The sequence below is a fragment of the Heptranchias perlo genome, chromosome 17 (genome assembly GCF_035084215.1).
Source record: "Heptranchias perlo isolate sHepPer1 chromosome 17, sHepPer1.hap1, whole genome shotgun sequence".
NCBI classification, from domain to species: Eukaryota; Metazoa; Chordata; class Chondrichthyes; order Hexanchiformes; family Hexanchidae; genus Heptranchias; species Heptranchias perlo.
The window spans coordinates 35,462,976-35,489,116 of NC_090341.1; the positions used below are offsets into that span (position 1 = coordinate 35,462,976).

At 45.2% G+C, this 26,141-nt stretch overlaps 3 non-coding genes across 3 annotated transcripts; 2 read left to right on the plus strand and 1 right to left on the minus strand.

Moving 5' to 3' along the window:
* Positions 1-221: 221 nt before the first annotated feature.
* On the plus strand, positions 222-362 carry LOC137334430 (U4 spliceosomal RNA). The gene has a single exon (XR_010966148.1). It is a non-coding gene; the product is annotated as a U4 spliceosomal RNA (small nuclear RNA).
* A 5,706-nt stretch (positions 363-6,068) lies between these two features.
* On the plus strand, positions 6,069-6,209 carry LOC137334432 (U4 spliceosomal RNA). The gene has a single exon (XR_010966149.1). It is a non-coding gene; the product is annotated as a U4 spliceosomal RNA (small nuclear RNA).
* A 13,172-nt stretch (positions 6,210-19,381) lies between these two features.
* LOC137334433 (U4 spliceosomal RNA) lies at positions 19,382-19,522 on the minus strand. The gene has a single exon (XR_010966150.1). It is a non-coding gene; the product is annotated as a U4 spliceosomal RNA (small nuclear RNA).
* Positions 19,523-26,141: the final 6,619 nt, after the last annotated feature.

Genomic DNA, 26,141 nt, shown 5'->3' on the forward strand with positions numbered 1-26,141 from the left:
GGTGATTAACATATTTCTATCCCATAATCCTTTACTTCCATTTCAATGTTTTGCTGACAAAATGCTTTTTTGTCGCTTTGCTTTAAGAAAACAATGTAATTCCTGATAAAATAAATAATATTAGCTGATAATAAAAACGTTTTGTAATGGGTTATTTAAACACACTATAAGTGAAAACGGTATGTGTCCGACAGACCATCGCGTGTCAGATACATTTCGCTAGCTTTGCGCAGTGGCAGTATCGTAGCCGATGAGGTTTACCCGAGGCGCGATTATTGCTTATTGAAAACTTTTCCCAATACCCCGCTATGACGACTTGAAATATAGTCGGCAATGGCAATTTTTGATAGTCTCTGCGGAGACTGATATTCTGATAAAAACAGATTTAAATCATGAGTGCAGAATGTGTTCCGATCCTCATTTAAGAATATAATTAATTCGCTTCTTTTCATTCAAGACTTTAGACTCAAGTTCCGCACATCGAATTATTCATTCAAATTGCCCGTTAGAAATTTTTTACGTAACAGTAATAGCGATCTTTATTAGCGTTATTTCACGATGCCTGCGCTCTCTGTTGGTAGCTGCAGCTTCATAAACCAAGTCCAATCTTGACTGTGGTTAACTCATACTTCCTGCTTATTCATCACGACAGACTCGTTTTCGATCTTCAGTTAATTTCTCGTTATTTCATTCTTGGTTGTTTCACTAAAGCGAAATATTTATTTATTTGCGTGGAAAGTTATCGGTGCTAATTAACTTTTTAAAATGCTGTTTGGGCTAATTATTTTTTTTAATTCCAGATTTTATTTAATTAAGTGAATTTAAATTCCCCAGCTACCTAGGTGGGATTAGAACTCATAACTCCGGATTACTAGTCCAGTAACATAACCACTATGCTACCATACCATCTACATTAAACTGTGTGTATCCTTAAATTTTGAAATAAGAAAAAAGTCCCTTCAAATATGTAGCCCAATGAACGGGCTCTGCGGAGTGCTGAGGTTAAATTTGCCAAATCTGCAGCATTGACTATTTTACGTTATTTGAGCTACAAGGTTGGTTTTGTGAGACGCATTTCATTTAACGAGAATGGTTGAGGGTGATGACATTGGAAGTGATGTCACTAGCGGAGCCATAGCTTTTTAGCGCGCGCTGAGAGTGATGTCATCGGCTGACCCGACACATGGGCAGATGGATGTCACTGGACGGTTGAAAACCGGAAGTACCCACACTGTCACTAATCACTCCGTCAAACTAAACACTCTGGGAGAGAGCTGCGGAGACTGATGGGACATTGTGTGGGGGCCATGGATTGTTTTCAGGTTTATTGGGTAGAAAGTGGGGGCGGGGGTCACCTTTTACATTACAAAGTGAATAGTGACACTGTGTCCAATGACTTTACTTGCCGCACATGCATCAGGCTTTCCGAGAAACCAACTCGCTGCTGTTAATGCTCAAGAGTGTGATCTGGGTCTAACGTGATCCATCTCCCCATCTGGACCATGTTGTCCCTCCCTTACCCCCCCCACCCCACCCCAAGATCTGGATCACATTCTCTGACCCCACCCCCCCACCCCCAACCCGGTGCACTGCTCCCTCCGGGCTCCCCCCTTCTCCTGCTGCTTCTGCTTCCGCCCGCCTGCTTCCCTGGTACCGTTTTAGTAAATCTCGTCTGCACCCTCTCTAAGGCCTTGCCATTCTTCCTAAAGTGTGGTGCCCAAAGTTGGACACAATTCTCCAGCTGGAGCCTAACCAGTGATTTATAAAGGTCTGGCATAATGTCCTTGCTTTTGTACTCTATGAGGATGACTTTAAACCCCAAGAACGGGTGCTTTGGAGGTGGATGGGAGTTGAAAATAGTTGTTTTTTGGGTCGTGACTGCAACCCGGCTTTATTTCCGGGTTTAACGTCGGCGCGTAAAACTACAGGCTTCCCACTGGGAATGCAAAGTCTGAAAATTTTGCAGTTGCGACCCAAAAAAACAACTGTTTTCAACTCCCATCCGCCCCCAATCCACCCATTCTTGGGGTTTAAAATCACCCCCTATGCCTCTGTTTATAAAGCCAAGGATCCTGTATGCCTTTTTAACAGCCTTCTCAACTTGTCCTAGCACCTTCAAAGATTTGTGTACGTATACCCTAGGTCTCTCTGTTCCTGCACCCTCTTTAGTATTATACCATTTCATTTACATCGCCTCCCCTCATTCTTCCTACCAAATTGCATCACTTCACACTTCTGTGTTAAATTTCACCTGCCATGTGTCTGCCCATTTCACTAGTCAGTCTATGTCCTCCTGAAGTCTTTTACTGTCCTCCTCACTGTTTCGTATCATCTGCAAACGTTGAAATTATGCCCAGTATACCCAAGTCCAGGTCATTAAGAAATATCAAAAAGAGCAGTGGTCCTAATACCGATCCATGGGGAATACCACTATATACTTCCCTCCTGTCTGAAAAACAACCGTTCACCACTACTCTCTGCTTTCTGTCCCTCAGCCAATTTTGTATCCACGCTGCCACTGCCCCTTTAATCCCATGGGCTTCAATTTTGCTAACAGGCCTAATGTGTGGTACTTCATCAAATGCCTTTTGAAAGTCCATATACACAACATCAACCGCACTACCCTCATCAACCCTCTCCATTACTTCATCAAAGAACTCAATCAAGTTAGTAAAAAACAATTTACCTTTAACAAATGTGTGCTGGCTGTCATTTATTAACCCACATTTTTCCAAGAGACAATTAATTTTGTCTCGATTATCGTCTAAAAGTTTCCCAACCACCAACATTAGGCTGACTGGTCTGTAGTCATGGGGTTTATCCCTCTCCCCTTTTTGAACAGGGATATAACATTTGCAATCCCATATCTAGGGAGGATTGGGAGATTGTGGCCAGAGCCTCCACTATTTCCACCCTTACTTCCCTCAGCAACCTAGGATGTATCCCATCCGGACTGGGCAACTTTTCTACTGTGAGCGCTGTCAACCTTTTCAGGACCTCCTCTTTATCTACTTATATCCAATCCAATTTCTCTACTACCTCCTCCTTTACTGTGGCACTGGCAGCATCCTCTTCTCTAGCGAGGACAGATGCAAAGTATTCATTTAGTAGCTCAGCCATGCCTTCTGCCTCCACAAAAAGATCTCCTTATTGGTCCCTAATCAGTCCCACCCTTCTTTTGATTATCCTTTTACTATTTATATGCTTATAAAAGACTTTTGGGTTCCATTTTATGTTACCAGCTAATCTATTCTCATACTCTCTCTTTGCAACTCTTATTTCCTTTTTCAGTTCCGCACTGTACCTTCATATTCAGCTTGCTTTTCTACTGTATTATGAGCCTAGCATTTATCATAAGCCTCCTCTTCCTGTTTCATTTTAATCTGTATATCTTTAGTCATCAAGGGAGCTGTAGCTTAGGATGTCCTTCCTTTCCCCTGGTGGAAATATGTCTCATCTGTACCTGAGCTATCTCCACTTTGAAGGCCTCCCATTGCTCATTTACTGTTTTACCTGCCAATCTTTGATTCCAATCCACCTGGGCCAGATCCCCTTTCAACTCACTGAAATTAGCCCTCTTCCAGTTGAGTATTGTCATATCTGAAGCTCTGCACTTGCTTAAAAGCAGTTCATCTCTAACATTTTCCAGTTCTGATGAAAGGTCATTAACCTGAAACATTAACTCTGTTTCTCTCTTCACTGATGCTGCCTGACCCGCTGAATGTTTCCAGCATTTTCTGTTTTTATTTCAGATTTCCAGCAACCACAGTATATTGCTTTTAATTTGTTTTATTTATTCTCGGGGTGAAAGTGTAGCTGGTAAGGCCAGTATTTATTGCCCATCCCTAGTTGCCCTTGAGAAAGTGGTGGTGGGCCTTCTTCTTGAACAGCTGCAGTCCGTGTGGTGAAGGGTAGGTAGGGAGTTCCAAGATTTTGACCCAGCTACAATGAAGGAACGGCGATATACATCTAAGTCAAGATGGTGTCTGACTTGGAGGGGAACTTGGAGGTGACGGTGTTCCCATGCACTTGCAGCCCTTGTCCTTCTAGTTGATTTTTTTTTCAAAAAATATACTTTATTCATAAAATTTTCAGCAATACATACAATACAGTTGTCATATCACATTCCAAACGTACACAATACAGATTATACAATTTGCAGGTTACATCAAGTACAGTTCAATGAACACATTGGACATAATTACAGTTCATGACACTCTAGGGTGCCTCATTGCAATACACTCAATACACATTTTTGATAACAGGTACGTTACATATTCTTTACAGGTTTGTTACAGATTCATTACAGTTACATTACATCAATTAAAATTTTACATTCTGCCCAAGGGGATTTTTCCCTGATTGCAGCCCCTCAGTATACAATGGCGGGAAGACTGTAAACGGTTGCCTTTCCCCACAGAGCCTTTGCGGCGGCCGCACCCATCCTCAGTGCGTCCCTCAGCACGTAGTCCTGGACCTTGGAATGTGCCAGTCTGCAACACTCGGTCGAGGACAGCTCCTTGTACTGGAAGACCAGCAAGTTTCGGGCAGACCAAAGGGCGTCTTTCACCAAGTTGATGGTCTTCCAGCTGATGTCCGTCTCAGTGTGCGTCCCCGGGAACAGCCCGTAGAGCACAGAATCCTGTGTTACGGAACTGCTCGGGACGAACCCGGACACATACCACTGCATCTCTCTCCAGACCTTCTTTGCAAAGGCACATTCCAGAAGGAGATGGGTGACGGTCTCGTCTCCACCGCAGCCTCCTCTGGGACAGCGTGCGGTGGCGCTGAGAGTCCAGGAGTACGTGAAGGATCTGACGGGAAGGGCCCTTCTCACCACCAGCCAAGCTAGGTCTTGGTGCTTGTTTGAAAGCTCTGGCGATGAGGGGTTCTGCCAAATGACATTGACAGTCTGCTCGGGGAACCAACCGACAGTATCCACCATCTCCTTTTCCCGCAGGGTCTCGAGGACGTTACGTGCGGACCACTTGCTGATCGCCTTGTGGTCAAAGGTGTTTTTCTGCACAAACTTTTCCACAAAGGACAGGTGGGGCGGAACGGTCCAACTGGACGGAGCATTCCGTGGCAGCGTGGCCAGGCCCATCCTTCTCAACACCGGGGACAGGTAGTTGTCCTTCTAGTTGATTGAGTTTGAAAGTTTGAAAGGTGCTGCCGAAGAAGCCTTGGCGAATTGTTTCAGAACATCCTGTAGATAATACACAATGCAACTACCGTACGTTGATGGTGGAAGGAGTGGATGTTTAAGCCAGTAGATGGGGTACCGATCAGGCAGACTGCTTTGTCGTGGATAGTATCGAGCCATTTGAGTGTTGTTGCAGCTGCACACATCCAGGCAAGTGGAGTCTTCCAGCACAGTCCTGACATGTGCCTTGTAGGTGGTAGAGAGGCTTTAGGGAGTCAGGAGGTAAACCATTCCCCACTGAAACCCAACCTCTGACCTGCTCTAGTAGCACTGCATTTCAGTGAACATTTCAATGAAGCTGCAGGTTTGCATTCAATTGAGATGTTGAGGTTCCTGAGAAAGGTTTGTGAGGTGAAAGGGACACTATTGCTTTGGTATACAGACAAATAAACAATAGGTTAAAGACAAGCTCCATAAGGATGTGAATCAGGTTATTTTGCACTGTCAAGCTCTGCAGTCGATAGCAAAAGGAATACCCTACGTTTGGAGGGCAGCCAAGAGTATGCAGGACCAGTGGGAAACAGACAGTATAACTTACAAATAACTTACAAATAAAGGATGATGTTCAGAGCGCCAAACAGCATTCTGCTTAATATTTGCATATTATTAGCGTTATCTTAATTTCAAAATAGGCAGAACACAGAGTGATTAACATATTTCCATCCCATAATCCTTTACTTCAATTTCACTGTCTTGCTGGCAAAATGCTTTAATGTCGATTTGTTTTAAGAAAACAATGTAATTTTTCATTAAAAAAATGATCGTAGGTGATAATAAAAATAGTTTTAACATGGGTTACCTTCACACACTACAAATGTGAATAGTATGAGTCCGATAGACCTCCGCGCGCCGGGCAAATTTCGCTAGCTTTGCGCAGTGGCAGTATCGTAGCCGATGAGGTTTACCCGAGGCGCGATTATTGCTTATTGAAAACTTTTCCCAATACCCCGCTATGACGACTTGAAATATAGTCGGCAATGGCAATTTTTGATAGTCTCTGCGGAGACTGATATTCTGATAAAAACAGACTTCAATTATGATTACAGAATGTGTTCAGATCCTCAGTTACGAATATAATTAATTCGCTTCTTTCATTCAAGACTTTAGACTCAAGTTCCGCACATCGAATTATTCATTCAAATTGTCCGTTAGAAATTTTTTACGTAACAGTAATAGCGATCTTTATTAGCGTTATTTCACGATGCCTGCGCTCTCTGTTGGTAGCTGCAACTTCATAAACCAAGTCCAATCTTGACTGTGGTTAACTCATACTTCCTGCTTATTCATCACGACAGACTCGTTTTCGATCTTCAGTTAATTTCTCGTTATTTCATTCTTGGTTGTTTCACTAAAGCGAAATATTTATTTATTTGCGTGGAAAGTTATCGGTGCTAATTAACTTTTTAAAATGCTGTTTGGGCTAATTACTTTACATCCATAATTTACATGCCATTGGTACTTTTTTGATAAAGCTAAAAGAAAAGTTGATTCAACCTGGTAAATAAGATGAAGAAAAGAATTGAAATGAAGTTATTTTCATTAGTGCGTTTGTATAGTAATTTGTACGAATGTTCAAAACTGCTCGCATTAATTCCCAAGCAGCAGCTGGTTTAGCATCACGTTTTGATGGTGCAGTTGGAGGTCCATATCCATAAATGCCTACAGGGATATCCAACATTTTCTTTATTCGCCGTTTTTCTCAGACTGCAAGGTGCTGGTGATGCAGTTGTAAACAATTTTACAACACCAAGTTATAGTCCAACAAATTTATTTTAAATTTCACAAGCTTTCGGAGGCTTCCTCCTTCCTCAGGTGAATGTTGTGGAAATGAAATCTTCGAATCCTTCGCATTTATAAATCACAGAACAATGCCTGGTGATTACTGCCCGTTGCCAAGGCAATCACAGTGAGCAAACAGAGAGGTGTCACCTACAAGGCCACCGAATATACAAACCCCCCAAAAAAAGAGAGAGAGGCAGAGACATACAATCATCACACGAGAGGACACCACCCACCAGGTGCACGGTTCATACTCCTGTGACTGGGCCAACGTTGTCTACCTCATACGTTGCAGGAAAGGATGCCCCAGAGCATGGTACATTGGCAAGACCATGCAGACGCTGCGACAACGGATGAACGGACACCGCGCAACAATCGCCAGACAGGAGGGTTCCCTCCCAGTCGGGGAACACTTCAGCAGTCAAGGACATTCAGCCACCGACCTTCAGGTAAGCATACTCCAAGGCGGCCTTCGAGACACACGACAACGCAAAATCATCAAGCAGAAATTGATAGCCAAGTTCCGCACCCATGAGGACGCCTCAACCGGGATCTTGGGTTCATGTCACGCTACACGTAACCCCACCAGCGGACAAATGTTATCTGTTTTTAATATAACGGGTCATTTGCTGTCTTCCTTCCGGATGTCTCTATGTCTCTACCTCTCTTTTTTTTGGGGGGTTTGTATATTCGGTGGCCTTGTAGGTGACACCTCTCTGTCTGCTCACTGTGATTGCCTTGGCAACGGGCAGTAATCACCAGGCATTGTTCTGTGATTTATAAATGCGAAGGATTCGAAGATTTCATTTCCACAACATTCACCTGAGGAAGGAGGAAGCCTCCGAAAGCTTGTGAAATTTAAAATAAATTTGTTGGACTATAACTTGGTGTTGTAAAATTGTTTACAATTGTCAACCTCAGTCCATCACTGGCATCTCCACATCCTGGTAATGCAGAGTAATGAGAGTGGCTGCACCAGAGCCACTGGGAGTGGGGGAGGTGCGGGCTATCGGTACACTGCCAGCAGGGTGTCCGCAGCCCTGGGGACTACCTACTATTCTGCCACCACCCTCACGGACCACGGGAGCCTTTCTATCTTTGCTAAGTTTTCCATGCTTCCCTCCTCCTCTGCTATACTGCTGTAACAATAACCATTTACACCTCCTCAGGACCTATCTTTTGTTTCTTTGCTTGTCATCTCATTTTGCCCATTGCGTCTATTGTCACCACTATGGTAGCAGTAACACATTCTGCCATTGCCACTGACAGGATGTGGGAGGACAATACTCACCCAACCCTTTGTCTGGAATGTGTAATTTGACTCAGTCCGTTGTGGAGTAATTTAAGTTCTCTGGAATGTGTAATTTGATCCAGTCATTGTCAGGCAGGCTACAGAGCTCAGATGCTATAGGAAAGATAGAGCAGGAGGTAAGAGAGGAGGGGGAGTTGCGTTCTTGATTAGGGAGAACATCACGGCAGTAGTGAGAGGGGATATATCCGAGGGTTCGCCCACTGAGTCCATATGGGTAGAACTGAAAAATAAGAAGGGAGAGATCACGTTGATAGGATTGTACTACAGACCCCCAAATAGTCAATGGGAAATTGAGGAGCAAATATGTAAGGAGATTACAGACAGCTGCAAGAAAAATAGGGTGGTAATAGTAGGGGACTTTAACTTTCCCAACATTGACTGGGACAGCCATAGCATTAGTGGCTTGGATGGAGAGAAATTTGTTGAGTGTATTCAGGAGGAATTTCTCATTCAGTATGTGGATGGCCCGACTAGAGAGGGGGCAAAACTTGACCTCCTCTTGGGAAATAAGGAAGGGCAGGTGACAGAAGTGTTAGTGAGGGATCACTTTGGGACCAGTGATCATAATTCCATTAGTTTTAAGATAGCTATGGAGAAGGATAGGTCTGGCCCAAAAGTTAACATTCTAAATTGGGGAAAGGCCAATTTTGATGGTATTAGACAGGAACTTTCAGAAGTTGATTGGGAGAGTCTGTTGGCAGGCAAAGGGACGTCTGGTAAGTGGGAGGCTTTCAAAAGTGTGTTAACCAGGGTTCAGGGTAAGCACATTCCTTATAAAGTGAAGGGCAAGGCTGGTAGAAGTAGGGAACCTTGGATGACTCGGGAGATTGAGGCCCTAGTCAAAAAGAAGAAGGAGGCATATGACATGCATAGGCAGCTGGAATCAAGTGGATCCCTTGAAGAGTATAGAGAATGCCGGAGTAGAGTTAAGAGAGAAATCAGGAGGGCAAAAAGGGGACATGAGATTGCTTTGGCAGATAAGGCAAAGGAGAATCCAAAGAGCTTCTACAAGTACATAAAGGGCAAAAGAGTAACTAGGGAGAGAGTAGGGCCTCTTAAGGATCAACAAGGTCATCTATGTGCAGAACCACAAGAGATGGGTGAGATCCTGAATGAATATTTCACATCGGTATTTACGGTTGAGAAAGGCATGGATGTTAGGGAACTTGGGGAAATAAATAGTGATTTCTTGAGGAGTGTACATATTACAGAGAGGGAGGTGCTGGAAGTCTTAACGCGCATCAAGGTAGATAAATCTCCGGGACCTGATGAAATGTATCCCAGGACGTTATGGGAGGTTAGGGAGGAAATTGCGGGTCCCCTAGCAGAGATATTTAAATCATCGGCAGCTACAGGTGAGGTGCCTGAAGATTGGAGGGTAGCAAAGGTTGTGCCTTTGTTTAAGAAGGGAGGCAGGGAAAAGCCTGGGAACTACAGACCGGTGAGCCTGACATCTGTAGTGGGCAAGTTGTTAGAGAGTATTCTGAGGGATAGGATCTACAGGCATTTGGAGAGGCAGGGACTGATTAGGAACAGTCAGCATGGTTTTGTGAGAGGAAAATCATGTCTCACGAATTTGATTGAGTTTTTTGAAGGGGTAACCAAGAAGATAGATGAGGGCTGTGCAGTAGACGTGGTCTACATGGACTTCAGCAAAGCCTTTGACAAGGTACCGCATGGTAGGTTGTTACATAAGGTTAAATCTCATGGGATCCAAGGTGAGGTAGCCAATTGGATACAAAATTGGCTTGACGACAGAAGACAGAGGGTGGTTGTAGAGGGTTGTTTTTCAAACTGGAGGCCTGTGACCAGCGGTGTGCCTCAGGGATCGGTGCTGGGTCCGCTGTTATTTGTTATTTATATTAATGATTTGGATGAGAATTTAGGAGGCATGGTTAGTAAGTTTGCAGATGACACCAAGATTGGTGGCATTGTGGACAGTGAAGAAGGTTATCTAGGATTGCAACGGGATCTTGATAAATTGGGCCAGTGGGCCGATGAATGGCAGATGGAGTTTAATTTAGATAAATGTGAGGTGATGCATTTTGGTAGATCGAATCGGGCCAGGACCTACTCCGTTAATGGTAGGGCGTAGGGGAGAGTTAAATTACAAAGAGATCTAGGAGTACAGGTACATAGCTCCTTGAAAGTGGAGTCACAGGTGGATAGGGTGGTGAAGAAGGCATTCGGCATGCTTGGTTTCATTGGTCAGAACATTGAATACAGGAGTTGGGATGTCTTGTTGAAGTTGTACAGGGCATTGGTGAGGCCACACTTGGAATACTGTGTACAGTTCTGGTCACCCTATTATCGAAAGGATATTATTAAACTAGAAAGAGTGCAAAAAAGATTTACTAGGATGCTACCGGGACTTGATGGTTTGACTGATAGGGAGAGGTTAGACAGACTGGGACTTTTTTCCCTGGAGAGTAGGAGGTTAAGGGGTGATCTTATAGAAGTCTATAAAATAATGAGGGGCATAGATAAGGTAGATAGTCAAAATCTTTTCCCAAAGGTAGGGGAGTCTATGACTAGGGGGCATAGATTTAAGGTGAGAGGGGAGAGATACAAAAGGGTCCAGAGGGGCAATTTTTTCACTCAAAGGGTGGTGAGTGTCTGGAACGAGCTGCCAGAGGCAGCAGTAGAGGCTGGTACAATTTTGTCTTTTAAAAAGCATTTGGACAGTTACATGGGTAAGATGGGTATAGAGGGATATGGGCCAAGTGCAGGCAATTGGGACTAGCTTAGTGATATAAACTGGGCCGAAGGGCCTGTTTCCATGTTGTAACTTCTATGATTCTATGATTCTATGACAAGGCACAGCGCTGACACTACTGATTTCAGAGAACAGACAGTAATGACACTACCAAGTTCAGAGCACGCACAGAGCTAACGCTACCGAGTTCAGAGAATGCACAGCGCTAACACTACCAGGTTTAGAGAACGCACAGCGCTGACACTCCCGAGTTCAGAGAATGCACAGCGCTAGCACTACCGAGTTCAGAGAACGCACAGCGCTAGCACTACCGAGTTCAGAGAACGCACAGCGCTAACACTACCAGGTTTAGAGAACGCACAGCGCCGACACTACTGAGTTCAGAGAATGCACAGCGCTAACACTACCAGGTTCAGAGAACGCACAGCGCTGACACTCCCGAGTTCAGAGAACGCACAGCGCTAGCACTACCGAGTTCAGAGAATGCACAGCGCTGACACTCCCGAGTTCAGAGAACGCACAGCGCTGACACTCCCGAGTTCAGAAAACGCACAGCGCGAGCACTACCGAGTTCAGAGAATGCACAGCGCTGACACTCCCGAGTTCAGAGAACGCACAGCACTAACACTACCAGGTTCAGATAGGAAGGTGTGAGGCCATGGGGGGATTTCAACATGAGGATGAGAATTTTAAAATCAAGATGTTGATGGACCGGGAGCCAATGTAGGTCAGCGAGCACAGGGGTGATGGACGAATGTGACTTGCTGCGAGTTAGGATACGTGCAGCAGAGTTTTGGATGAGCTCAAGTATATTGAGGGTGGAAGATAGGAGGCCAGCCAGGGGAGCATTGGAATAGTCGAGTCTGGAAGTAACAAAGGCATGGATGAAGCTTTCAGCAGCAGATGGGCTGAGGCAGAGGCTGAGACAGGCGATGTTACGGAGGTGGAAGTAGGTGGTCTTGGTGATGGAGAGGATATGGGGTCGGAAGCTCAGCTCAGGATTAGGATGCTGATGTTGCGAACAGCCTTTTCAGCCTGAGACAGTGGCCAGGGAGGGGGCTGGAATCAATAGCTAGGGAATGGAGTTTGTGGCGGGGACCGAAGACAATATCATTGGCCGTCCCAATGTTTAATTGGAGGAATTTGCAGTTCATCGAAGACTGGATGTTGGACCAGCAGTCTGACAACACACAGGCAGTGGAGGGATCAAGAGAGATGGAGGTGAGGTAGAGCTGGGTGTCGTCAGTATACATGTGGAACCTGACATCATGTCTTCGGATGATATCGCCAAGGGGCAGCATATAGATGAGAAATAGGAGGGGACCAAGGATAGATCCATGGGGGACTCCAGAAGTAACAGTGCGGGAGCAGAAAGAGAAGCCATTACAGGGATTCTCTAGCTACGACTGAATAAGTAATAGTAGGAAAAAGCAAAGGCATTTCCACTCAACTGGACAACAGAGGCGAGGAATTAGAGAAGGATGGTGTGGTTAACTGTGTTTAAAAACTACTGAAATAAATGGGGAGGGATAGTGCACCACGGCCACAGAGAGTGTCACTATTGACTTTGATTAGGGCTAACACCTGATCGGAGAGGTTCAGACATGGAATTGCGGGAAAGATGGCCGACAGGTATGGGGCCAACAGACAGCAGCTCTGCCTTCTACTCCACAGCTGCAGATAATGCACAGTGTCTTTTTACATACAGGCGATAGCTGTTGGCAATTGCAAGCAACACAAACTGCACCATGCCTCCCCTCCACTCCTACAGCTGCTCTGCCAGTAGGGTTATGTCTATCTATGAATGCTGCTCATCTTCCTTCCATTGCTCCACGTCTTCATTCAAGAAAAAGAGATCACAAGGTAACTATGGAGGGGCAAGGCCATTTAGCTCGCCTTGAATTTTGTGTGAAGAATGATTTCTTGATATCATTCCTACATTTGAATCTATGTTGATTTCTCCTATACCAAACATCCTCCTTGTGGCTTTTCTCTTCACTGGCCGCAGCACATCAGTAGCTCCCCTGTGCCTCAGTGACCAGCACTGCATGAGGGAGTCAAGGTATGGTCCAGACATAAAGGCCTGGACTTTCCTTATGAAAACCACCCACTTCTGGGTGGTGGTCAGGCAAGTGAAGTGGGGCAGGGCACCTCAGACAAAACTCCGCACCAGAACAGGCCACTTCGATTTCTGTCATGATTTCCCTCCCATGACCCCTCTGTGACCCTGATCGATCTGCTGGCAGCGTACCCACAGGAATCAAATGAACGGGAGGGGGAGAATTACAAGCATAAGGGCGGGCAGTAACTTCTGCCACTACAGAAGTGACAACAGCTGCTATACCCTCCTCCTAACATTTGGCTGGCGGCTACATTGATCATAGAATTAGCCTTGACCCCTCATTCCTTGCAAACTATTGCCCCATCTCCAACCTCCCTTTCCTCTCTGTGCCCATCTTTCCCGCAACTCCATGTTTGAATCCCTCCAATCAGGTTTCCGCCCCTGCCACAATACTGAAATGGCCCTTATCAAAGTCGCAAATGATATCCTATGTGACTGTGACCATGGTAAACTATCCCTCCTCATCCCTCTCGACCTGTCCACAGCCTTTGACATGGTAGACCACATTACCCTCCTCCAACACCTCTCCTTCGTCATCCAGCTGGGTGGGACTGCCCTCGCCTGGTTCTGTTCCTATCTACCCAGTTGTAGCCAGAGAATTACCTGCAATGGCTTCTTTTCCTGCTCTTGCACTGTTACCTCTGGAGTCCCCCAAAATCCTTGGCCCCCTCCTCTTTCTCATCTACATACTGCCTCTCGATGACATCATCTGAAAACACAACATCCGGTTCCACATGTACGCTGATGACACCCAGCTCTACCTCACTACCACCTCCCTCGACCCCTCTATTGTCTCTGATTTGTCACACTGCTTGTCTGACTGGATGAGCAAAAATTTCCTCCAACTAAATGTTGGGAAGACCGAAGCCATTGCTTTCAGTCCCCGCCACAACTCCATTCCCTAGCCACTGACTCCATCCCTCTCCCTGGCCCTGTCTGAGGCTGAACCAAATCGTTCGCAGCCTTGGCGTCCTATTTGACGCTGAGATGAGCTTCCAACCTTATATCGGCTCCATCAGCAAGACCGCCTACTTCCACCTCCGTAACATCATGTGACTCCGCTCCCTGCCTCAGCTGCTGAAACCCTCATCCATGCCTTTGTTACCTCTAGACTTGACTAATCCAATGCTCTCCTGGCCGGCCTCTCATCTTCCACCGCCCATAAACTTGAGCTCATCCAAAACTCTGCTGCCCGTATCCTAACTCGTACCAAGTCCCGTTCACCCATCACCCCTGTGGTCGCCGACCTACATTGACTCCCGGTCCAGGAATGCCTGATTTTAAAATTCTCATCCTTGTTTTCAAATCTCTCCATGGCCTCGCCCCTCCCTATCTCTGTAACCTACTCCAGCCCTACAACCCCCCCCCCCGAGATCTCTGCGCTCCTCCAATTCTTGCCTCTTGCGCATCCCCGATTTTAATCGCTCCATCATTGGCAGCCGTGCCTTCAGCTGCCTAGGCCCTGAGCTCTGGAATTCCCTCCCTAAACCTCTCTGCCTCTCTATCTTTCTCTCCTCCTTTAAGACTCTCCTTAAAACCTACCTCTTTGACCAAGCTTTTGGTCATCTGTCCTAATTTCTCCTTATGTGGCTCGGTGTCAAATTTTGTTTGATAGCACTCCTTGGGAAGCGCCTTGGGACGTTTTACGACATTAAAAGCGCTATATAAATGCAAGTTGTTGCTGTTGTTGTTGATCATGGTTGATCTGTATCTTCCCGTGTTGGTTCTATATCCCTTAATGCCCGTGCCGAACAAAAATCTATCAATCTCAGTCTTGAAATTTTCAATTGACCCCCCCAGCCTCAACATCTTTTTTTTGGGGGGGTGGGGAGAGTTCCAGATTTCCACTACCCTTTATGTGAAGAAAAGCTTTCTGACATCACCCCTGAATGTCCTAGCTCTAATTTTAAGATTATGCCCCTTTGTTCTGGACTCTCCCACCAGAGGAAATAGTTTCTATCTATCCCATCAGACCCTTTAATCATCTTAAACACCTCAATTAGCTCATCCCTTAATCTTTTATACTCAAGGGAATACAAACCTAGTCAATGCAACCTGGCCTTATAATTTAACCCTTTTAGCCCCGGTATCATTCTGGTGAATCTGTATTGCACCACCTCCAAGGCTAGTATAACCTTCCTGAGGTGCAGTGCCCAGAACTGAATGCAGTACTTCAGATGGGGTCTAACCAGAGCTCTGTACAGCTGTAACATAATGTCTTCCCCTTTGTAATCCAGCCCTCTTGAGATAAAGGCCAACATTTCATTAACCTTTTAAATTATTTTTTGTACCTGTCAGCTAGCTTTTAGTGATTTCTGTACTTGGACCCCTAAATCTCTCTGCTCATCCACAGTTCCTAGTTTCTCGCTATTTAGAAAATACTCTGACCTATCTTTCTTAGGTCCAAAGTCGATGACCTCACACTTCCCCACATTAAACTCCATCTGCCACAGTTTTGCTCACTCACTTATACTATCAATGTCCCTTTGCAACTTTCTGCTCCCGTCTACACTATTTACTGTGTCACCTAACTTAGTGTTGTCAGCAAACTTAGATATACGGCTCTCTATTCCTTCATCCAAGTCATTTATAAATATAGTGAAAAGCTGTGACCCCAGTACAGATCCCTGGGGGACATCACTAGTCACATCCTGCCAATTTGAATACATACCCATTACCTCTATTCTCTGCATCCTACCTACTATCCTATTCCCTATCCAAGCCAGTTTTTAAACACAGTTAACCACACCATTCTTCTCTAATTCCTTGCCTCTGTTGTCCAGTTGAGTGGAAATGCCTTTGCTTTTTCCTACTATTACTTATTCAGTCGTAGCTAGAGAATCCCTGTAATGGCTTCTCTTTCTGCTCCCGCACTGTTACTTCTGGAGTCCCCCATGGATCTATCCTTGGTCCCCTCCTATTTCTCATCTATATGCTGCCCCTTGGCGATATCATCCGAGGACATGATGTCAGGTTCCACATGTATACTGACGACACCCAGCTCTACCTCACCCCCATCTCTCTTAATCCCTCCACTGCCTGTGTGTTGTCAGACTGCTCATCCAACATCCAGTCTTGGATGAACTGCAAATTCCTCCAATTAAACATTGGGACGGCCAATGATATTGTCTTCGGTCCCCGCCACAAACTCCATTCCCTAGCTATTGATTCCAGCCCCCTCCCTGGCCACTGTCTCAGGCTGAAACAGACTGTTTGCAACCTCAGCATCCTAATCCTGAGCTGAGCTTCCGACCCCATATCCTCTCCATCACTAAGACCACCGACTTCCACCTCCGTAACATCGCCTGTCTCAGCCTCTGCCTCAGCCCATCTGCTGCTGAAAGCTTCATCCATGCCTTTGTTACTTCCAGACTCGACTATTCCAATGCTCCCCTGGCTGGCCTCCTATCTTCCACCCTCAATATACTTGAGCTCATCCAAAACTCTGCTGCACGTATCCTAACTCGCAGCAAGTCACATTCGTCCATCACCCCTGTGCTCACTTTGAAATCCCCCCATGGCCTCACACCTTCCTATCTGAACCTGGTAGTGTTAGTGCTGTGCGTTCTCTGAACTCGGTAGTGCTAGCGCTGTGCATTCTCTGAACTCGGGAGTGTCAGCGCTGTGCGTTCTCTGAACTCGGGAGTGTCAGAGCTGTGCATTCTCTGAACTCGGTAGTGCTAGCGCTGTGCGTTCTCTGAACTCGGGAGTGTCAGCGCTGTGCATTCTCTGAACCCGGTAGTGTTAGCGCTGTGCGTTCTCTGAACACGGGAGTGTCAGCGCTGTGCATTCTCTGAACTCAGTAGTGCTAGCGCTGTGCATTCTCTGAACCTGGTAGTGTTAGCGCTGTGCATTCTCTGAACTCGGTAGTGTTAGAGCTGTGCATGCTCTGAACTCAGTAGTGTCAGAGCTGTGCATTCTCTGAACTCGGTAGTGCTAGCGCTGTGCGTTCTCTACACCTGGTAGTGTTAGTGCTGTGCGTTCTCTGAACTCGGTAGCGTTAGCTCTGTGCGTGCTCTGAACTTGGTAGTGTCATCACTGTCTGTTCCCTGAAATCAGTAGTGTCAGCGCTGTGCCTTGTCGGAACTCTGTAGCCTGCCTGACAATGACTGGATCAAATTACACATTCCAGAGAACTTAAATTACTCCACAACGGACTGAGTCAAATTACACATTCCAGACAAAGGGTTGGGTGAGTATTGTCCTCCCACATCCTGTCAGTGGCAATGGCAGAATGTGTTACTGCTACCATAGTGGTGACAATTGACGCAACGGGCAAAATGAGATGACAAGCAAAGAAACAAAAGATAGGTCCTGAGGAGGTGTAAATGGTTATTGTTACAGCAGTATAGCAGAGGAGGAGGGAAGCATGGAAAACTTAGCAAAGATAGAAAGGCTCCCGTGGTCCGTGAGGGTGGTGGCAGAATAGTAGGTAGTCCCCAGGGCTGCGGACACCCTGCTGGCAGTGTACCGATAGCCCGCACCTCCCCCACTCCCAGTGGCTCTGGTGCAGCCACTCTCATTACTCTGCATTACCAGGATGTGGAGATGCCGGTGATGGACTGAGGTTGACAATTGTAAACAATTTTACAACACCAAGTTATAGTCCAACAAATTTATTTTAAATTTCACAAGCTTTCGGAGGCTTCCTCCTTCCTCAGGTGAATGTTGTGGAAATGAAATCTTCGAATCCTTCGCATTTATAAATCACAGAACAATGCCTGGTGATTACTGCCCGTTGCCAAGGCAATCACAGTGAGCAGACAGAGAGGTGTCACCTACAAGGCCACCGAATATACAAACCCCCCCAAAAAAAGAGAGGTAGAGACATGGAGACATCCGGAAGGAAGACAGCAAATGACCCGTTATATTAAAAACATTTGTCCGCTGGTGGGGTTACGTGTAGCGTGACATGAACCCAAGATCCCGGTTGAGGCGTCCTCATGGGTGCGGAACTTGGCTATCAATTTCTGCTTGATGATTTTGCGTTGTCGTGTGTCTCGAAGGCCGCCTTGGAGTATGCTTACCTGAAGGTCGGTGGCTGAATGTCCTTGACTGCTGAAGTGTTCCCCGACTGGGAGGGAACCCTCCTGTTTGGCGATTGTTGCGTGGTGTCCGTTCATCCGTTGTCGCAGCGTCTGCATGGTCTTGCCAATGTACCATGCTCTGGGGCATCCTTTCCTGCAACGTATGAGGTAGACAACGTTGGCCCAGTCACAGGAGTATGAACCGTGCACCTGGTGGGTGGTGTCCTCTCGTGTGATGATTGTATGTCTCTGCCTCTCTCTCTTTTTTTGGGGGGTTTGTATATTCGGTGGCCTTGTAGGTGACACCTCTCTGTTTGCTCACTGTGATTGCCTTGGCAACGGGCAGTAATCACCAGGCATTGTTCTGTGATTTATAAATGCGAAGGATTCGAAGATTTCATTTCCACAACATTCACCTGAGGAAGGAGGAAGCCTCCGAAAGCTTGTGAAATTTAAAATAAATTTGTTGGACTATAACTTGGTGTTGTAAAATTGTTTACAACTGCATCACCAGCACCTTGCAGTCTGAGAAAAACGGCGAATAAAGAAAATGTTGGATATCCCTGTAGGCATTTATAGATATGGACCTCCAACTGCACCATCAAAACGTGATGCTAAACCAGCTGCTGCTTGGGAATTAATGCGAGCAGTTTTGAACATTCGTACAAATTACTATACAAACGCACTAATGAAAATAACTTCATTTCAATTCTTTTCTTCATCTTATTTACCAGGTTGAATCAACTTTTCTTTTAGCTTTATCAAAAAAGTACCAATGGCATGTAAATTATGGATGTAAAGTAATTAGCCCAAACAGCATTTTAAAAAGTTAATTAGCACCGATAACTTTCCACGCAAATAAATAAATATTTCGCTTTAGTGAAACAACCAAGAATGAAATAACGAGAAATTAACTGAAGATCGAAAACGAGTCTGTCGTGATGAATAAGCAGGAAGTATGAGTTAACCACAGTCAAGATTGGACTTGGTTTCTGAAGTTGCAGCTACCAACAGAGAGCGCAGGCATCGTGAAATAACGCTAATAAAGATCGCTATTACTGTTACGTAAAAAATTTCTAACGGACAATTTGAATGAATAATTCGATGTGCGGAACTTGAGTCTAAAGTCTAGAATGAAAGAAGCGAATTAATTATATTCGTAACTGAGGATCTGAACACATTCTGTAATCATAATTGAAGTCTGTTTTTATCAGAATATCAGTCTCCGCAGAGCCTATCAAAAATTGCCATTGCCGACTATATTTCAAGTCGTCATAGCGGGGTATTGGGAAAAGTTTTCAATAAGCAATAATCGCGCCTCGGGTAAACCTCATCGGCTACGATACTGCCACTGCGCAAAGCTAGCGAAATTTGCCCGGCGCGCGGAGGTCTATCGGACTCATACTATTCACATTTGTAGTGTGTGAAGGTAACCCATGTTAAAACTATTTTTATTATCACCTAGGATCATTTTTTAAATGAAAAATTACATTGTTTTCTTAAAACAAATCGACATTAAAGCATTTTGCCAGCAAGACAGTGAAATTGAAGTAAAGGATTATGGGATGGAAATATGTTAATCACTCTGTGTTCTGCCTATTTTGAAATTAAGATAACGCTAATAATATGCAAATATTAAGCAGAATGCTGTTTGGCGCTCTGAACATCATCCTTTATTTGTAAGTTATTTGTAAGTTATACTGTCTGTTTCCCACTGGTCCTGCATACTCTTGGCTGCCCTCCAAACGTAGGGTATTCCTTTTGCTATCGACTGCAGAGCTTGACAGTGCAAAATAACCTGATTCACATCCTTATGGAGCTTGTCTTTAACCTATTGTTTATTTGTCTGTATACCAAAGCAATAGTGTCCCTTTCACCTCACAAACCTTTCTCAGGAACCTCAACATCTCAATTGAATGCAAACCTGCAGCTTCATTGAAATGTTCACTGAAATGCAGTGCTACTAGAGCAGGTCAGAGGTTGGGTTTCAGTGGGGAATGGTTCACCTCCTGACTCCCTAAAGCCTCTCTACCACCTACAAGGCACATGTCAGGACTGTGCTGGAAGACTCCACTTGCCTGGATGTGTGCAGCTGCAACAACACTCAAATGGCTCGATACTATCCACGACAAAGCAGTCTGCCTGATCGGTACCCCATCTACTGGCTTAAACATCCACTCCTTCCACCATCAACGTACGGTAGTTGCATTGTGTATTATCTACAGGATGTTCCGAAACAATTCGCCAAGGCTTCTTCGGCAGCACCTTTCAAACTTTCAAACTCAATCAACTAGAAGGACGACTACCTGTCCCCGGTGTTGAGAAGGATGGGCCTGGCCACGCTGCCACGGAATGCTCCGTCCAGTTGGACCGTTCCGCCCCACCTGTCCTTCGTGGAAAAGTTTGTGCAGAAAAACACCTTTGACCACAAGGCGATCAGCAAGTGGTCCGCACGTAACGTCCTCGAGACCCTGCGGGAAAAGGAGATGGTGGATCCTGTCGGTTGGTTCCCCGAGCAGACTGTCAATGTCATTTGGCAGAACCCCTCATCGCCAGAGCTTTCAAACAAGCACCAAGACCTAGCTTGGCTGGTGGTGAGAAGGGCCCTTCCCGTCAGATCCTTCACGTACTCCTGGACTCTCAGCGCCACCGCACGCTGTCCCAGAGGAGGCTGCGGTGGAGACGAGACCGTCACCCATCTCCTTCTGGAATGTGCCTTTGCAAAGAAGGTCTGGAGAGAGATGCAGTGGTATGTGTCCGGGTTCGTCCCGAGCAGTTCCGTAACACAGGATTCTGTGCTCTACGGGCTGTTCCCGGGGACGCACACTGAGACGGACATCAGCTGCTGCTGGAAGACCATCAACTTGGTGAAAGACGCTCTTTGGTCTGCCCGAAACTTGCTGGTCTTCCAGTACAAGGAGCTGTCCTCGACCGAGTGTTGCAGACTGGCACATTCCAAGGTCCAGGACTACGTGCTGAGGGACGCACTGAGGATGGGTGCGGCCGCCGCAAAGGCTCTGTGGGGAAAGGCAACCGTTTACAGCCTTCCCGCCATTGTATACTGAGGGGCTGCAATCAGGGAAAAATCCCCTTGGGCAGAATGTAAAATTTTAATTGATGTAATGTAACTGTAATGAATCTGTAACAAACCTGTAAAGAATATGTAACGTACCTGTTATCAAAAATGTGTATTGAGTGTATTGCAATGAGGCACCCTAGAGTGTCATGAACTGTAATTATGTCCAATGTGTTCATTGAACTGTACTTGATGTAACCTGCAAATTGTATAATCTGTATTGTGTACGTTTGGAATGTGATATGACAACTGTATTGTATGTATTGCTGAAAATTTTATGAATAAAGTATATTTTTTGAAAAAAAAATCAACTAGAAGGACAAGGGCTGCAGGTGCATGGGAACACCGTCACCTCCAAGTTCCCCTCCAAGTCAGACACCATCTTGACTTGGATGTATATCGCCGTTCCTTCATTGTAGCTGGGTCAAAATCTTGGAACTCCCTACCTACCCTTCACCACACGGACTGCAGCTGTTCAAGAAGAAGGCCCACCACCACTTTCTCAAGGGCAACTAGGGATGGGCAATAAATACTGGCCTTACCAGCTACACTTTCACCCCGAGAATGAATAAAACAAATTAAAAGCAATATACTGTGGTTGCTGGAAATCTGAAATAAAAACAGAAAATGCTGGAAACATTCAGCGGGTCAGGCAGCATCAGTGAAGAGAGAAACAGAGTTAATGTTTCAGGTTAATGACCTTTCATCAGAACTGGAAAATGTTAGAGATGAACAGCTTTTAAGCAAGTGCAGAGCTTCAGATATGACAATACTCAACTGGAAGAGGGCTAATTTCAGTGAGTTGAAAGGGGATCTGGCCCAGGTGGATTGGAATCAAAGATTGGCAGGTAAAACAGTAAATGAGCAATGGGAGGCCTTCAAAGTGGAGATAGCTCAGGTACAGATGAGACATATTTCCACCAGGGGAAAGGAAGGACATCCTAAGCTACAGCTCCCTTGATGACTAAAGATATACAGATTAAAATGAAACAGGAAGAGGAGGCTTATGATAAATGCTAGGCTCATAATACAGTAGAAAAGCAAGCTGAATATGAAGGTACAGTGCGGAACTGAAAAAGGAAATAAGAGTTGCAAAGAGAGAGTATGAGAATAGATTAGCTGGTAACATAAAATGGAACCCAAAAGTCTTTTATAAGCATATAAATAGTAAAAGGATAATCAAAAGAAGGGTGGGACTGATTAGGGACCAATAAGGAGATCTTTTTGTGGAGGCAGAAGGCATGGCTGAGCTACTAAATGAATACTTTGCATCTGTCCTCGCTAGAGAAGAGGATGCTGCCAGTGCCACAGTAAAGGAGGAGGTAGTAGAGAAATAGAATTGGATATAAGTAGATAAAGAGGAGGTCCTGAAAAGGTTGACAGCGCTCACAGTAGAAAAGTTGCCCAGTCCGGATGGGATACATCCTAGGTTGCTGAGGGAAGTAAGGGTGGAAATAGTGGAGGCTCTGGCCACAATCTCCCAATCCTCCCTAGATATGGGATTGCAAATGTTATATCCCTGTTCAAAAAGGGGAGAGGGATAAACCCCATGACTACAGACCAGTCAGCCTAATGTTGGTGGTTGGGAAACTTTTAGACGATAATCGAGACAAAATTAATTGTCTCTTGGAAAAATGTGGGTTAATAAATGACAGCCAGCACACATTTGTTAAAGGTAAATTGTTTTTTACTAACTTGATTGAGTTCTTTGATGAAGTAATGGAGAGGGTTGATGAGGGTAGTGTGGTTGATGTTGTGTATATGGACTTTCAAAAGGCATTTGATGAAGTACCACATATTAGGCCTGTTAGCAAAATTGAAGCCCATGGGATTAAAGGGGCAGTGGCAGCGTGGATACAAAATTGGCTGAGGGACAGAAAGCAGAGAGTAGTGGTGAACGGTTGTTTTTCAGACAGGAGGGAAGTATATAGTGGTATTCCCCATGGATCGGTATTAGGACCATTGCTCTTTTTGATATTTCTTAATGACCTGGACTTGGGTATACTGGGCATAATTTCAACGTTTGCAGATGATACGAAACAGTGAGGAGGACAGTAAAAGACTTCAGGAGGACATAGACTGACTAGTGAAATGGGCAGACACATGGCAGGTGAAATTTAACACAGAAGTGTGAAGTGATGCAATTTGGTAGGAAGAATGAGGGGAGGCGATGTAAATGAAATGGTATAATACTAAAGAGGGTGCAGGAACAGAGAGACCTAGGGTATACGTACACAAATCTTTGAAGGTGCTAGGACAAGTTGAGAAGGCTGTTAAAAAGGCATACAGGATCCTTGGCTTTATAAACAGAGGCATAGGGGGTGATTTTAAACCCCAAGAATGGGTGGATTGGGGGCGGATGGGAGTTGAAAACAATTGTTTTTTTGGGTCGCAACTGCAAAATTTTCAGACTTTGCATTCCCAGTGGGAAGCCTGTAGTTTTACGCGCCGACGTTAAACCCGGAAATAAAGCCGGGTTGCAGTCACGACCCAAAAAACAACTATTTTCAACTCCCATCCACCTCCAAAGCACCTGTTCTTGGGGTTTAAAGTCATCCTCATAGAGTACAAAAGCAAGGACATTATGCCAGACCTTTATAAATCACTGGTTAGGCTCCAGCTGGAGAATTGTGTCCAACTTTGGGCACCACACTTTAGGAAGAATGTCAAGGCCTTAGAGAGGGTGCAGACGAGATTTACTAAAACGGTACCAGGGAAGCAGGCAGGGGGGAAGCAGAAGCAGCAGGAGAAGGGGGGAGCCCGGAGGGAGCAGTGCACCCGGTTGGGGGTGGGGGGGTGGGGTCAGAGAATGTGATCCAGATCTTGGGGTCGGGGGGGGGGGGGGTAAGGGAGGGACAACATGGTCCAGACAGGGAGATGGATCACGTTAGACCCAGATCACACTCTTGAGCATTAACAGCAGCGAGTTGGTTTCTCGGAAAGCCTGATGCATGTGCGGCAAGTAAAGTCATTGGACACAGTGTCACTATTCACTTTGTAATGTAAAAGGTGACCCCCGCCCCCACTTTCTACCCAATAAACCTGAAAACAATCCATGGCCCCCACACAATGCCCCATCAGTCTCCGCAGCTCTCTCCCAGAGTGTTTAGTTTGACGGAGTGATTAGTGACAGTGTGGGTACTTCCGGTTTTCAACCGTCCAGTGACATCCATCTGCCCATGTGTCGGGTCAGCCGATGACATCACTCTCAGCGCGCGCTAAAAAGCTATGGCTCCGCTAGTGACATCACTTCCAATGTCATCACCCTCAACCGTTCTCGTTAAATGAAATGCGTCTCACAAAACCAACCTTGTAGCTCAAATAACGTAAAATAGTCAATGCTGCAGATTTGGCAAATTTAACCTCAGCACTCCGCAGAGCCCGTTCATGGGGCTACATATTTGAAGGGACTTTTTTCTTATTTCAAAATTTAAGGATACACACAGTTTAATGTAGATGGTATGGTAGCATAGTGGTTATGTTGCTGGACCCGTAATCCTGGAGGCCTGGACTAATATTCCGGAGTTATGAGTTCTAATCCCACCTAGGTAGCTGGGGAATTTAAATTCACTTAATTAAATAAAATCTGGAATTAAAAAAACTAGTATCAGTAATGGTGGCCATGAAACTACTGGATTGTCGTTTCAAAAAATATACTTTATTCATAAAATTTGCAGCAATACATACAATACAGTTGTCATATCTCATTCCAAATGTACACAATACAGATTATACAATTTGCAGGTTACATCAAGTACAGTTCAATGAACACATTGGGCATAATTACAGTTCATGACACTCTAGGGTGCCTCATTGCAATACACTCAATATTCGTTTTTGATAACAGGTACGTTACAGATTCTTTCCAGTTTCATTACAGATTCATTACAGTTACATTGCATCAGTTAGAATTTTACATTCTGCCCGAGGGGGTTTTCCCTGATTGCAGCCCCTCAGTATACAATGGCGGGAAGGCTGTAAACGGTTGCCTTTCCCCACAGAGCCTTTGCGGCGGCCGCACCCATCCTCAGTGCGTCCCTCAGCACGTAGTCCTGGACCTTGGAATGTGCCAGTCTGCAACAGGACAGCTCCTTGTACTGGAAGGCCAGCAAGTTTCGGGCAGACCAAAGGGCGTCTTTCACCGAGTTGATGGCCTTTTGAGTGTTGTTGCAGCTGCACACATCCAGGCAAGTGGAGTCTTCCATCACAGTCCTGACATGTGCCTTGTAGGTGGTAGAGAGGCTTTATGGAGTCAGGAGGTAAACCATTCCCCACTGAAACCCAACCTCTGACCTGCTCTAGTAGCACTGCATTTCAGTGAACATTTCAATGAAGCTGCAGGTTTGCATTCAATTGAGATGTTGAGGTTCCTGAGAAGGGTTTGTGAGGTGAAAGGGTCACTATTGCTTTGGTATACAGACAAATAAACAATAGGTTAAAGACAAGCTCCATAAGGATGTGAATCAGGTTATTTTGCACTGTCAAGCTCTGCAGTCGATAGCAAAAGGAATACCCTACATTTGGAGGGCAGCCAAGAGTATGTAGGACCAGTGGGAAACAGACAGACGGTGCATACGCAGTATAACTTACAAATAAAGGATGATGTTCAGAGCGCCAAACAGCATTCTGCTTAATATTTGCATATTATTAGCGTTATCTTAATTTCAAAATAGGCAGAACACAGAGTGATTAACATATTTCCATCCCATAATCCTTTACTTCAATTTCACTGTCTTGCTGGCAAAATGCTTTAATGTCGATTTGTTTTAAGAAAACAATGTAATTTTTAATTAAAACAATGATCCTAGGTGATAATAAAAATAGTTTTAACATGGGTTACCTACACACACTACAAATGTGAATAGTATGAGTCCGATAGACCTCCGCGCGCCGGGCAAATTTCGCT